This window comes from Canis lupus, chromosome 5 (genome assembly GCF_048164855.1).
Source record: "Canis lupus baileyi chromosome 5, mCanLup2.hap1, whole genome shotgun sequence".
Classification (NCBI taxonomy): Eukaryota; Metazoa; Chordata; class Mammalia; order Carnivora; family Canidae; genus Canis; species Canis lupus.
In genome coordinates this window covers 55802270-55810995 of record NC_132842.1, presented here as the reverse complement: position 1 = coordinate 55810995, position 8726 = coordinate 55802270, and positions in this window count along the sequence as shown.

Here is an 8726-nt window from a genome sequence, read left to right as displayed (position 1 = left end):
ACTCTCTCCTTCACTCACTCTGCTGTAGCTACTTTAACCTTTTTCTCTTTCTTTCTTTCTTTTTTTTCTTCTGTCCTTCGAGTAAGCACATTCATGCATCAGTACTTTGCATTTGCTGTTTTCTATATCAGGCATGCTCTTCCTTGCCCCAAATGCCACTTTAATATTAAGGTCTTCCATAATCAACCTATTTAAGGCCCCACATATCTCTATTTCATTCTTAGGCAGTGATTGGTAAATGCTGGTAAATGTTTAGCAACTCATGGTGGGTGGGGGGTTCCTCATCTATACCACTGGCTGGTTTCTGTGATGTAAATACTCCCACTATGGCCAACTTCAAGCAGCCAGTGTAAAGTCACTGAAGGCAAAGTTGGGAAAGGCTAGCAAATGACTCTCTTCACCTGTTACAAGCCAGCTCAGCACACTACTTCAAATAAAGGAGGATACAGTACATTCCTGCGGCTAAGGGCCTTGGTAGCCATGGGTTCAGGAGAACCCCAAAGGAAGGAAAAACTCATGGGGAAGGAACATGGCTATAGTAATAGTGAGCATTCACCTTTACTTCTGTGTTTTCAGTCACTTTTGGATCACTTAGAACTGGATTTTCTGTCCACTCCTTGAATGCCATATTTTAAAAATCAAACCCTTGCCTACCCTCCCAAATTGGTTGTTTTTTCTTCTTTTTTTTTTTAGAGGACCACAATTCTCTCCATCTCTGACCTCTTATTGTTTGTTATACACATGTACTCCCAGTGGTGTGACCTTCCAGGATGATATGATTGTTACGTCCTGGTATAATTCACCTATGTAGTCCTTGAGGACATAGGAATGTTCATAGATAGCTGAGTTTATCAGCAACTGTCCATTGCTCCTTTCTGTGGTCTGCCTACATCACATACCCCCGCCTTTGAGAGTTCTAGGAGCCACTGAGTTCACATCATCCCTGAGAAGTGTGGTTGGAGTGTTCTCCATCTCCAGGACCATCTAACAGGATCACCAGGACCCAACCAGAGTTGTTCCCATGAAGCCAACTCATTGATTCCTGGGATGTTTGTAGCCTCTAGGTTAAGAGTTCTAGACCAGATTGGGTCTAAAATCTTCTACCAATTCAAATACAGTATAATTAGTTTAATTATTTTATGCTCCCCTAAGCTTAGCCTCTCACTGTCTTTCAGAGACAGAGGGAGACACAGAGACACAGAGACAGAGAGAGGAGAAATTTTTCTCACTTAATTGGTCCTCTACAAGCCAAATAATGGCTCATAATTACCAAATTGCTAAAGTGTTTTTATATTCATAATATGCTCACAAACAAATGGATATGAGCTTGTAAATTGTGTTTCACTGAAGGGTATGACTAATGAGTTAATACACAAAAGCTGAAAAGAAATTTTAATATCATTGCAACTCTTTTTCTGTCATTCAGAATGTTTACTTGCAATCGTATAATACCAATAAAAAACAGCCCCCAAATAAGATGCTCAGTTTCATTTTTAAAAAAGAGAAATGAACTATTACAGTTATTTTTAAGCACTGATTTTGGACTTATTTTTCAAATGTGGTTTTTACAATGTAAATATATATACAAAATTTCAGCACTTTTTTTTTTTTCGCTTTTGTTGCCTAGCTCCTTCACATCCTTTATTTAGAGACTTCAATATTATCTTCTGCTGCTGAAAGACAATTTAGGATTTTTTTTTTTTAAAAGAACAGTCAGGGCACCTGGATGTCTCAGTTGGTTAAACATATGACTCTTGATTTCAGCTCAGGTCATGATCCTCAGGGTCGTGAGATAGAGCCCCTTGTCAGGCTCTGCACTCAACACAAAGTCTGCTTCTCTTTCTCTCTCTCTCCCTCTGCTTCTCCTCATGCTCACAATTTGTTTCTCTGAAATAAATCTTAAAAAAGAATAGTCCTACAAATCGTCACAGACCCAGTAACAAGGAATGACTGCTCATTTATGACAAGCAGCTACATTTTAGTTATGGGAAACTGCAAGGCAAAAATACCTGATACCCTCTGGTCCCTATTGTCATCCAGCTAACTTCCACTGGTTAGTGGGAAACATTGCCCAGGACAAAATAAAGGACACACTGGCTTGCTTTGTTTTTTAGATATTTATTGAGCACATCTCCCAATGCTGGTGATCCTTTTTTCCCCCCTTTCCAATATCCCAAATGGCTAAAAGTATTGTCAGCTCGTAATATAGTATTATGTCCTTATCTTATACAAAAGTTGTAGGAGACACAAGTATTTTATGATTGGCCAATGGGAGAAGAAAAAAAATGCTTACTCTTGGCTTGCGTAGGGAATAGAAATATATTTAGTTTTTCTTTTCACTCTGATCAAGAAAGTCAATCTCTATGATGTCTTTTGTGTTTGGTCATAACAATACTCAGTTGATTGGACAAAGGAATGCTACATACATGAGTTTGGGTCTGCCAAAGAGCAGAAGTCAAGGTAGGATTAGTTATACAAAAGATTTCTTGGAGTTGGGACAATGGGAAAAGCAAGGATTGCTTTCAGACTTCAGGAGAGGTCGAATACCTATAAAAGGAGAGAGAACAAGGGAAGCCTGGGTAAGAAGAGTCTCAGACCAGCCTGTAGAGAATCCTTGACACACAGTTGTCCTTGGACAAGTCCTGCATCTCACAGATTCCCCTTCCCTTAGTACCCTTGCCCTGGTGGCAGAGAACATGTAGGGGTAAGCATGGCCTTGGCATGAGTGTAGAAGTAGATACAGAGAGGCAGCAGCCAGGGATTTCAGTCTCCCATGGCAGGAGATCTGAATGATACATTTTCTCAGCTGCATAATATATCACTGTTGACTTTGAGGAAGTCTTTCACCTGCACCAAGCTTCCAGGACCTCTGTCCTGGGCAATAACTTTAGTCGTTTCTGGGAAGCAGTCTCCCCTGGACATTTCAGCAGCAGCTCTGGGTCACACGTGATGCCTCTCAGGAGCACAACGTCCCCTCTCTTCTCCATACTCAGAGTAGACATCTGGGATTTTTATTCTTTGTTTTTAATCACATTTCCTGATATTCTGAGAGGAATAGAAATGCCAGTTGCAATGAATGGCTACCCTGGTGTTGTCCAGTCACTAATGTAGAGTCACTTCTGTGACAAAATCTTTTGAGTGAAGAGGACATCTGGATGACCGAATAAGCCAAAGAACAACATTCAGGCCAGTGGCATTTATTCCCAGAATCTACCCTCCCATTGCTTCATATTTGGTAAAGAATTTATTTTGAAAACGCTTTCCCTGGAGGAACAAGTAGAACTTTTATTTGATACTCTCTCAATCGTATCAGAGATATTAGAGCCTGGAATCAAAAAAAGCTAAAACAACCCATTGTTCTTAGATGACCTTATACAATTGGACTGCCCAGCCCCAGTTGGTTTCAAGGTAACTTTTTTGGTACTTATTTTTAGCTTTGCTTAGGTGGCCTTAGGAGAAGAATGATGTCCTGCTTTAGGCCTGGCCGCAATCCGACATGTTGCCAGTGCGTAGATCTTTGTTGAAGTGTAATACTAGCAAGGAGGAGCCAGGCTAGAGAAGTCAGAGTTGGGTTCCACATAGTAGTGGTGGCTTTCACATAGATCATGGGCATTTTTCTGGAAAACAATAATAAAAGGACAGACATGGGAGCACATAACAATTAGTTATCACTAAGTTCAGTTTCTCAGTCTGTAAGTTATTCAAAAATTACTTGTTTTGTCTCCAGTATTATGACCAAAACAAACATAGTTTCTATCATATTGGCTCTAACCGGGGAAAGACAGTAATACAAACAAGCCTTCAGCCTAATTAACCTCAATGCCTTTGCCAGACTGCTGGTTGAGGCAAATATGCTATGCATGGATTTAACAAAATATTTGACAGAAGGTCTCATTTTCTTGAAGGCAAAAATGCAATGATGTGGGCTGGATAATAGTATAGTCTGATTTTTATACTTGGGTCCAAAAAATGAGCTGTTCAACAATAAAGATGATGAGGACATGCAGGCCAAGAGATTTCTTGGAAGAGACTTGGAGAGTCTGAGAAAGAACAGCCACCATGACTCAGCACTTCTCCAAGACAGCCCAAATCTACTGTGTCTGGAGCCTACAGTACAGAGGGTTCGCAGCAAACCAGAGATGCTGCAGTCAGGGGCGCAGTGGGCCAGGAAGATCGGCAAGTGCCACTTAAGAAATATCAGTGACTCCATTAGGTGTGGTCTGATACACAACCGAAGGCTTCTTAAGTCATGAATCAGAGAATTGCTATGAAAACACACCAGAGAGGGGCACCTGCGTGACTCAGTGGGTTAAGCAACTGCCTTAGGCTCAGGTCAGGATCCTGGGGTCCCGGGATGGAGCCCTGCAGCAGCTCCCTGCTCAGTGGGGAGCCTGCTTCTCCCTCTCCCCCTCTGCTGCTCCCCCTGCTTTTGTTCCCTCTCTCTCTCTCTCTGCCAAATAAATACATAAAATCTTCAAAACACACCACAGAATATTTTTTATTACAGTTTTTTGGCAGAATGCCAACAGGGAGAGGTCACAAGATATAAGCATTGCCTGGATTGTATCACAACAAACAACAAACAATATCTCGTAAGAAAATTGTTAGAATTGACAATTATATTAGGTCCAAATGTTCTTACTTTATTCAGAACAAAAATAAGAAAAATACTGAGCTGGGTAATATCTGAGGGCTGACTTCTGTGCCTGGAGATATGCTGAGTATTAAATAGGCGCTGGTTTCTTTAAGACTCTAATGGGTCCAGGATGTCAGTGCTGTTATTACCCCCATTTGCAGGGAAGACACTGAATCTTGACCAAGGCTAATAAGCAGTAAGTCAGAACACGAATCCAGGTTTGCCTGGCTCCAGAGCTTACTCTCGGCGTCGTGAAATAATACTGTCTCTTGCAAGTAAAATTTTCTTATGAACAATGATGTGAACACCACCAACTTTCTAGACACGATAAGTGCATTTTAATTAAATATTAGGGTCGTACAGAAAACACTGTCATGTATTTCCTTCAGGTAAGGTATCAGGTCTATCCTTTTTGCTTGTTTGCTTTTAGCATAACAGGAGAGATTCTGTTATCAAAGCTGCATTCCAGAAACGTCATGACAAGCTGTACTTCCACATTTAGTGACAGTCTGATATTCTCGTTAAAAAGGAAACATCAGGTCCAAAGTGGAGTCACTTATACTAAGTCCCATGTCAGCAAACCAAGGCCTGATAACCTAACTGCAGCTTCAACCTCTTCCAGGAATATAACCATTAACCAGTCAACCCGGAGTCACCTCGTTAGCACCAGCGAGGTAATCGGCCCACCTGATACACCCTGTCTGTTCCCCTTGTGGGGGTGACCTTGGCCGAAACAATGCATTCATTTATTTTTAATTTTTATTATTGAAGTACAGTTGACATACAACATTATGTGACTTTCAGGTGTACAGTACAGTGATTTCCCAATTCTGTACATTACTCCCTGCTCCCTGTGCTGAACGTAGTCACCATCTATCCACCATACATCATTATTATAATATTATCGACCATATTTCCTAAGTTGTACTTTTCATCTCCATGACTTATTTCTTTTATAACTGGAGGTTTGTACCTCTTAATCCCCTTCACCTTTTATTCCCCCACCTCCCTCCCTTCTGGCAGCCAACAGTTCTCTGTGTTTATGAATTTATTTCTGGTTTTTTGTTGTTGTTTGTTTCTTTTTTTTTTTAGAGTCTGCATATAAATGAAATCGTATGTTATTTGTCTTCTTCTGTCTGACTTATTTCACTTAGAATAATACCCTCTAGAATTGTTGCAAATGGCAAGATAGTGTATGATCCAGCAGTTCCACTACTGGGTATTTACCCAAGGAAGATAAAAACGTTAATTCAGAAACACACATGCATCCCTATGTTCACTGCAACGTTATTTACAATTGCCAAGATATAGAAGCCACCCACATGTCTATCAATAGATGACTGGATAAAGACGATGTGGTGTAGGTATATACAATGGACTGTTACTCAGCCATTAAAAAAAAGAATGAATGTGTTGTTTGCTAATTTCCTTTCCCCCTTTCCTACCCTTAAAAACTCTTCCTTTTCTACAGCTCAGCAGATTTCTATTTGCCGGATGGGGTGCTGCCCAATCCATAAATTGTTGAATAAAGCCATTTTGATCTTTAAATGTACTCAGTTAAAATTTTGCTTTTAATGCTTTTAACATGGTTTTCTCTAAAGACCATTAATTACCTCATATTGTATACTGCAGTCTCTCTCTCTCTTTTTTTTTTTTTTAGAAATCTAAGTCCATAGTTATTTTTCCTTTGTAGAATCTGGCTTTGTGTTGATTTATCTATCTATTTATTTATTTTTCAAGGTTTTATTTATTTATTCATGAGACAAGAGAGAGAGGCAGAGACAAGGCAGAGGGAGAAGCAGGCTCCATGCAGGGAGCCCGATGCAGGACTTGATCCTGGATCCCAGGATTACAACCTGAGCCAAAGGCAGATGCTCAACCACTGAGCCACCCAGGTGTCCCTCTTTGTGTTGGTTTAATTCAGAAAGAGTTTAAGAGGGATGCCCGGGTGGCTTGGTCGGTTGAATGTTAAACTCTTGGTTTTGGCTCAGGTCATGATCTCGAGGTCATGAGACTGAGCCCTGCATTGGACTCTGCATTCAACATGGAGTCTGCTTCAGATTCTTTCTCTCTCTCTCTCTCTCCCTCTCTCTCTGCAAAAGAAATAAATAAACAAAATCTTTTTAAAGAGAGAGTTTAAGAACAAGACCTGAATTTTCATCTAAGACTTTATTTTCTCAGAATCTGATCTATGGGAAGTGATTTTTGTCATATACATGCTCAGTATACAACAGATCGTAGTGCTCTATCACTGACGTTGCCTCCGTGACCTTTCATCCCTGAATCTTTCTGCCTAGGGGAGACAGTGTGCTCTATAGATCTCTATTCCCTTAAACCAGTTATAATGATCCATTCCTTTTGTCAGATACCCATTATCCCAATCTCCCTTGCAGTTAGTGGTGGTCATGGGATGCAATCTTCATCAGTGAGATATATGGGCGAAATCTGTTAAGAGGGTTTTAAGCAAGATTTTATTTTCCGATAATACAATAGACACAAGATAAGCTTACTGGAGCCACACCTTGGCTCGCTTCTACTTGCTTGTTATGTGAACATATTGCCTAGAAAGGCAGGCTCCATCTTGTGATCATGAGGCAATATGCTGAAGACACCTGAGCAGAAATCTAGAAAGGCCTGGATCCTCTGAAGCTGAACCAAGCCTGTCCCTCCCTACCTCCTGACTATTCATTAGATAAGGAAACCAAATTTTTAATTGCATAAGCCAGTGGTAACCAAGTTTCCTATGTCTTGGTATTAAAAGTCTTCCTAATGATTACATATCACAGATGTATATGTTAAATTTCTAAGGCAAGCTACCTCAATGACACATGTCAACGAATGGTTTGCTTGGTCAGTGCTGTCCAGATTAAGAGTCACGTGATCTTGCATTGGTGATTTCTTAACATTATTGGTTATGACAGGCCACTTCTAAAAGGCTGGTCATCATATCATAGCAAAAGTAACTATATAATACACTTATTTTTCATGAGTTTTCAATAGGAAATACATTTTAGAAGAAAATCTGTCATTGATTTTTTCCTCCAAAGATCACCTGCAGACATCTGAATGAATGCTCCTGACTTGGAAAACCTGACCCAGCAAGCTCCTCTCTTCCCACATAAAGCCATCCCAGGGCTACAGCTCAGAGCGGGGGTGAGCTTGCTCATCACGGAGGGCCGCTGAGGCAGAGGGTTTATTACCTGAAGGTTGCGCTTAAGTAGTAAACTTGAACCAATCGAAAACAGAATGCTTATGAGTTCTCCATAATCATGTATTTAAAGACACTGTGACCCACAGCCAGAGCTGTGTGGTCTGGAAGAGGATGGGTGGGAGTGCAGACCGAGGATGAAGAGAGCGCTAGGGCACAGGCTGCCTCTTTCCTCACCCGTGGGGGAGGTGTCTAGTGATTCCCCAGCGAAAAGGGATTTGAAGTTAACATCACAGCTGAGTTTCTTGTTACTTTACTATTAGACATAATTAGACATAATTTGAAAACTCTTGAGCAAAACTACATGAACTCCTTTTTTCATAGTATAGGGCTAGTAATTTCAATTAATCATCTTTTTCACCTTTGAAGCTTTTTTTAGGGATTTATTTACTTGTTTTAGAGAGAGAGCATGAGAGTGAGTTGCAAGAGGGGCGGAGGGAGAAAATCTTAAGCAGACTCCTCACGGAGCAGGGAGCCTGATGCAGGCCCATCCCACAAATCCTGAGATCATGACAACCTGAGCCCAAATCAAGAGTCAGATGCTCAACTCACTGAGCCTCCCAGGTGCCCTCACCTTTGCAAGCTTTTTTAAAATTTATTTATTTATTAAAGATTTAATTTATTTATTCATGAGAGACACAGAGGCAGAGACACAGGCAGAGGGAGAAGCAGGCGCCATACAGGGAGCCCGACGTTGGACTCGATCCCAGGACCCCAGGATCACGCCCTGAGCCTAAGGCAGATGCTCAACCCCTGAGCCACCCAGGTGCCCTTTGCAAGCTTTTAAATGAGAGAGATCCTTCACAGTGATATCTGGAATGGGTGGACCCAGTTGATCATTTCAGTCAAACTTCTTATCAGCCCCAGAGGGGGCTCTTATTT